This window comes from Bison bison, unplaced genomic scaffold (assembly GCF_000754665.1).
Source record: "Bison bison bison isolate TAMUID 2011002044 unplaced genomic scaffold, Bison_UMD1.0 scf7180017864295, whole genome shotgun sequence".
NCBI lineage: Eukaryota > Metazoa > Chordata > Mammalia > Artiodactyla > Bovidae > Bison > Bison bison.
In genome coordinates, this window is record NW_011494867.1 from 12,689,013 (window position 1) to 12,695,544 (window position 6,532).

The window sequence follows — 6,532 nt, forward strand, 5'->3', positions numbered from 1 at the left end:
CTCCTCGCCCTCACTGTCCGGGGTAGTTACCCTATAGGGTGAGGGCACCCTATAGGGTAGGGAGGGCAGGGAGCAGAGACAGGAGGCCCCGCTGATCTGTCTGCTTCACCCCTGGCTCCCCATTCGCCGTTGTTTGCATGAAGGGTTATTCACTCCGAAGTGTAAAGACTCCGGTCTAGATGGGGGTGTTGTCAAGTTTTCTGAGACCCCAGCTTCACCCCCACACTCCCCGCCCCCACAATCATCTGGGTCAAGTTTCCAGGTGGACTTCCGCATAGACCAAGCTTGAAGATCTTCATATCAGGGTGCAGGGAGAGCCTGAGTCCCATGGAACCTCCCATGGATTAAGATGACGCCCCATCCATTCATGTCCACCCAGAGCCTCAGGCTGGGATGCTGTTTGGAAATAGGGACATTGCAGATGGAATTATGGTAGGGATCTCAAGATGACTTATCCTGGACTAGGATGGGCCCTAAATCCCATTAAAGAGTCCTTGTAAGAGAAGGGGAAATGCACACAGCCTCAGAGACACAGGGAGAGGCCACGTGAGGATGGAGGTGGAGGTTGGATGGATGAAGAGGCAGGAAGGACCCTCCCTGGCATCTCAGGGGATCACTGCCCGGCCCACACCTTGACTGTGGACCTCAGACCCCTGGACTTCGACGGGACAGATTCCTGTTGTCAAAGCCTCTGGGTTGCACTAAGGGGAACACAGCCCCAGGACACTGGTTCAAAGGTGTGTCCCCAGCACAGACTTTCTGGGACGCCGTCACATAGCCAGGGTATGGTCCAGGCATCTCTCGTCCAACATGGGGTTTGTGGAACTGCTGCACGTGGCTGTGGCTGGCCCCTCATCCTCACCACGGTTTACTACCCACACATGACCTCACCACAATCTCTCTCTTGACAGTTCACAGAACACCAGGTAGTCTCCAGTGTGAGCTGCAGTGACTGGAACGTTCTCAAACATGCCCTGCACACATCTTGAAATCCGTGCTGGGTACACACCCAGAAGCGGATTTGTGAGTCATGGGCTCCAGCAAGTGCTGCCTCACCATTTCCAAAGGATTGAACTCATTTATATCCCCTCCCAGGGGGAGGGAAAAGGATTGAGTGATCCGGGGGAGAGTTGGCCAAATGGAATTTGTGCCGCCTGCAGGATCCTGAAAACCAGTTAGAGACCTTGACTAAACTGGTCCTGATCCCTGGGATCGAGGTGTTTAGTTTGTCTTGGCAGAATTAATGATTCTCCTCCTTGCCCTGGCCTGTGGGGCCCTGCACTTTGGGAGACGAGCATCAGGACATTGGCAGGAACACATTGCCACGGGCCAGATCTCCAGAGTGGTCCCCAGCGCCTCGATAAGAGACAGAGATTTCCCTTTGGAAGGAGCCAGAGAAAGAAGCAGGATGGAGAGGAGGCCAGACCAGGAGGACAGATTTTCCAGCTGCAGAAACGGGTGGGAATGCTAGTGAAACTGTTCACCTCAGGTTGGGACTTGAACCCGGCCAACACCCTGCTTGGGGCTGTAACTCACGTGGCTGGGACCTGATCCAGCCAAAACCCACGGTCTTCCAACTGAGATCACAGACCTGGTTTCAGGACCTACTGAAACTCCAGTTCTTGGTGTCTCACCTCAGAAAGGATTCAGCGAGAGACAAACTGATAACTAAGAAGTGGATTTATTCAAAGAGAAACACTTCACAGAGTGTGGGCTGTCACAGAGGGTGACAGAGGATGAGATGGTTGGATGGCATCACCGACTCAATGGACGTGAGTTTGAGTGAACTCCAGGAGTTGGTGATGGATAGGGAGGCCTGGCGTGCTGCAGGACACAACTGAGCCACTGAACTGAACTGGACTGAGGAGACCCATGAGCTGACAAAGCAAGAGACCTTATTGGGAAGGGGCACCTGGGCAGAGAGCAGTAGGGTAAGGGAACCCAGGAGAACTGCTGTGCCACGTGGCTCACAGTCTCGGGTTAAAGCCTGAGATGTGACGGATTCGTTTCTGGGCTGTCTTTGGCCAATCATTCTGATTCAGGGTCCTTCCTGGTGGCGCAAGCATTGCTCAGCCAAGACGGATGCCAGCGAGGATTTTGGGAGGTGGCTGGACACGCGCTGTCACATTTTGACCTTCTCTTAACTCTTCTGGTTGGTGGTGGCTTGTTAGTTCCTTGTTCCTTCCTAAAATAACTGTCGTAAATAACTCATGCAAATGGTTACTGTGGTGCCTGGCCAGGGTGGGTGGTCTCAGTCAGTGTGTTTGCCCTATCAGCTCCACGTCCCACTGAGCTGCACTTGGTCACAGCTGAGGCCCCAGCTGACCCCACAGGAGCTCTGGGGCCGGGGAGGCTTTGGGCTTGTCCTGAAACTGAGCAGGGCCCCCTGGGGCTCCCAGGCGCAGAGGGCCTTTCGTCCCCGTTTCTTGTAGGCAAGCCTCCGGCCTCCATGACCTTTCCTGAGTTCCAAAGGGCAGGTTCCAACAGTTGCTAATCAAGGGAGAAGCAGCCAGGAAACCATGGAGATGAGGAGACCACCGCTTGAGATGAGATCGAGGGCGTGCAGGCCCTGCCACACCCTAAGCTTGTCAGGGAGCCCACCTTTGTTATAAAACCCTCATCAAATCCTCTTGGGTCAGCACACATAGGTTTTTGGAGCAGGACCCCGCTGTGGTCCCCTTTGCCTGACAAAGCAATAAAGCTATCATTTTCTACTTCTCCCCAAATTCAGTCTCTGAGGTTTGATTCGGCACTGTACAGAGGGGGCTGCAATTTCGGTAACAGCTGGGGACACCCGGGGACATGTCCAGTTGTCACTGGATGCCAGGGTTAGCTCTGGGTGAGTGGTCCCCTAGGCCAAGGGCAAGTGGGGAGGCCCAGCTGAGAGCGACCAGCAGCCACCCCGGGAGGTGGGACACTTGCGGTCCTGGAGCACCAGGGAGGGGTGCTTGTGGCAGCCTCTCCCGTGCTCCTCGGGCGCCGTGCCCTGTGTATGCGGGCCTCTTTCTCAGGCCACATCCAGAGCAGTAGCGGTTTCAGAACTCACACCGTGTCCCAGGGAAGAAAACGGCCTCTTCCTGGCACTGTGCCCAGAGGCCCCCCGCACGTTTCCTGGGGGCTCCCCCAGCCACTGGCTGCTCCTGGAGCAGGTGCTGGATGGGTCTGTCTGTCCCTGGAGTGGGCAGTGGGATCAGGGTCCTGGAGGGAGGGTGGATGCTACACTGACCTGGCCGCTTCCCTTAGCCCTCCCCACCTCCCACACCCACCTTCCAGGTGGGAAAACCGAGGCTCAGGAGGCGTTGCTCAGGCTGTTGTAGCTGGAGGGCCAGAACGCCACACAGACACGGCCAGCGCTCATGTCCTGGGGAAGCTCACAGGGCAGCTCACCCCCTTTCTCTGGCTTCCACCCATGCGTCCAGGAGCCCCCAGCTGCCCACGTTTTCTTAGCGACAAGTGAGGGAAAGAAATGTTAACAGGCAGCTCATGATATTCTGTGGACCTTGAGGTGCTGAGAGGCCCCAAGATCCCAGGGCCTAGAGAGGGCGGGCTCTGTGTGTGGGGTGGGGGTGGGGGGCAAGAGGCATTTGCAGGTGAGGAGGAGGAACAGGTGCAAAGCCCTAGGGGTCTCCCAGCTGCTGTGAGACCATGCTGGTGGGTGAGGTACAGAGGGAGGGGCGGTGGGTCAGTAAAGTCAGAAGGGCAGGTGCAGGGGCGGATGTGCAAGGCCCTGGGGGTATTAATGGAGGCGGGTCTTTGTCTCAAATGCAATAGACCCTGAGTCACATCCAACTGAGGGATGTGATCCTGGGGTCTGCAGGGCACATCAAAGACCCGCTGCGAGATCTAGGTGACGGCCAGGCAGCCGAGCCTCCGCTGCACATTTAAAAACACGTACAGGGAAGCGTGTGAATGTTTCGTGCCCAGCAGGATAAATTTCCACCCGACTAGATCTAAACACAGAACAGTGCCAGCATCCCAGGGAGGCTGCTGAGTTTTTAAAAGCTAATTTGAAAGTACTGCTTTTGTGAATGTGTAAATCACCCGTGTGATCGAAAACTCCAGAGGTGCAAAGGGTGCAAGATGGGCGTCCTTCCCCAGGGACTCAAGGCCCTTCCTGCAGATACCAGGCAATGACTACTGCAGGATGGAGCACCGCCCCCCACCCCCCCAACAACTCCTTGCCACCGCCCACCCACGAAGACCCTCCATACTCAGGGAAATACACTTGAGATTCTTTTCTCCTTTTTTTTTGGTAAAAATGGTAGGTGCTGGAGAAGACTCTTCCGAGTCCCTTGGACTGCAAGGAGATTAAACCAGTCAATTCTGAAGGAAATCAACCCTGAATATTCATTGGAAGGACTGATGCTATAGCTGAAGCTCCAATACTTTGGCCACCTGATGCGAAGAGTCAACTCACTGGAAAAGACCCTGATGCGGGAAAGATTGAAGGCAGGAGGAGAAGTGGTTGACAGAGGATGAGATGGTTAGATAACAGTACTGAATCAATGGACATGAACTTGAGCAAACTCCAGGAGATAGTGAAGGACAGGGAAGCCCAGCGTGCTGCAGTCCATGGGGTTGTAAAGAGTCAGACACGACTGAGCAACTGAACAACCATATCCACCATTCCACACACTGCTTAGTGGTACACGCTGTTTATAAGGCAAGTCTTCATCTCTTTCTTCCTTTTTTTTTTTTGGTGATGGGTTTATTGAGACATAGTTCACACACTGAACAAGTCCCCCGACAGTTTCCAGAGCATCTTCCAGGGTTGTGCAACTGCCACCACAGAACTGTCTCATCACCATGTTAGCCTCCACGGTCTCCACCCACCATGGGCTTGAGCCAGTTTCTTAAAAAAAATTTTTTTTTAATTTAAAACATTTATTTAATTGCAGGATAATTACTTTACAATATTGCAATGTTGTTTTTTTTTTTTTTTGCCATATATCAATAGGAATCGACCACGGGTATACACATGTCCCCTCCATCCTGAACCCCCCCTCCCCTTGAGCCAGTTTCTTTAGCCAGCTTCCTATTGCTCTGCCGGTGGTTTTAAACATCAGGCGGGCCCCAGCACCTGTTTCCTGCTCCCCTGCGGTGGGCAGACTTCAACCCTACATGCATATTCATCACCCTGGGAATCTTTGCAGCACCCGTTACTGGCCGAGGGGCTGTCTACCGCTGGAGGTGGCCCTGGTAACTGGGGGGCTCGTGGGGGAACAGAGCTGGCAAGGCCAGGCTCACGTCCATGGCCTTCAGAAGGGTGTTGGGCAGCAGGAAGCAGTGGGAGCCGGCAGGGGTGGGGGGCAGTGTGCCAGGTACCACAGGAGAAAACAGCCTGACTTCATTAAGATGGGGCTCAACTTCCTGGAGAACCCCCCAAGACCAGAGGACACTTCCTGTTCCCCTGTGATGAGGCCACATGTGGCCCGGGGAGGGGCCTCTTGTCCTTCGCCCTCTGACCCAGGAGACGAACTGCTCATAATCAGACTCTGGTGACTCCCCTTCCTGCCCAGACCCCGAGCTGACAGCGGCTCCTGAAACAGGAGGAACCTCCCCACGGCCCTCCTGGCTGCCCTCACCACACACCCACCCAGGCCCTCTCTGACCCCTTCCCCTCCCTATGGAGACCCTTGGCCTCCTCCCCTCTCTCCCCGACCCTGCCCCAAATGTGGGCCCATCCTTCAGTCAGGGACTCTCTGCAGTGACTGTCCAACATACCTCCTTCCTCAGGCCAGATCTGGCTCCTGTGTGTCAGCTCCCTCCCTGTTGGGTCCACAGCCCAGAAATAGAACCGGAGCAGCTCTTCTGTAACAGCAGGGGCTCAGCCCCCCCACCCCTGGGGCTCCTTGAGACACAGGCAAGCTGTCCCATGGGACCGCCGTCAGAGCCTGGAACACATCATGGCAGCTAGAGGAACGGGCGGGGGTAGAGGTCAGGTCCAGGCGGCCTCCCGCTCCACCAGCAACCACGACAGAGCGGCCGTGGCCATGGAGGAACCAGCCTCAGCGGCTGTACAGGCAGATGAGATGGAACATTCCCGGAGGTGAGGGGTGGCCCCAGCCTGCAGTCTCGGCCCGGAGGCCCAGTCAGCCCTTAGGACCTTGCCCTGAACACATCCCTTTCCCAAGTTCAGGGGCCTGGGTAGGGCCCAGTGTGCCTGGGTAGCCACTACCTGCCCAGGCTTGGAAGGGCTGGGACCAGAGGTGGGCAGGGGCAGGCGCATGCCACTCTGGGCCCAGAGCCCTCCTTCTTGGGGAGGAAGTGGGTAAGAGCCCTTCTGAGGGACACATGCCATCCTCCAGCCAGCCTGCAGAGGGCTACGAGGGAACCTTCCATGCCCATCTTTTTTTTTTTTTTCATGCCCATCTTAGATCCAGAGAGGATAGGTTCTCCTCTGGGAAAACGGGTAGAGACGAGTTCTGTGAAGATCTGATCACCCGGGGCGCTGGTGTGATTTAAACTTAAGTGTTTTAGTTAATTACAGTTGAGTTCCTACTTGCAGGATTAAGTCACCCTTTGGCTGGAG

The 6,532-nt window shown here is 55.5% G+C and overlaps 1 long non-coding RNA gene across 1 annotated transcript in view; it reads right to left on the minus strand.

The window, feature by feature from the left end:
* LOC104996559 overlaps positions 1 to 5,800 on the minus strand; it is a 7,857-nt gene extending 2,057 nt beyond the window's left edge. Inside the window, exon 1 of the long non-coding RNA XR_826215.1 lies at positions 5,725 to 5,800. This is a non-coding gene — a long non-coding RNA (uncharacterized LOC104996559). The remainder of the gene's footprint in view (positions 1 to 5,724) is intronic.
* Positions 5,801 to 6,532: the final 732 nt, after the last annotated feature.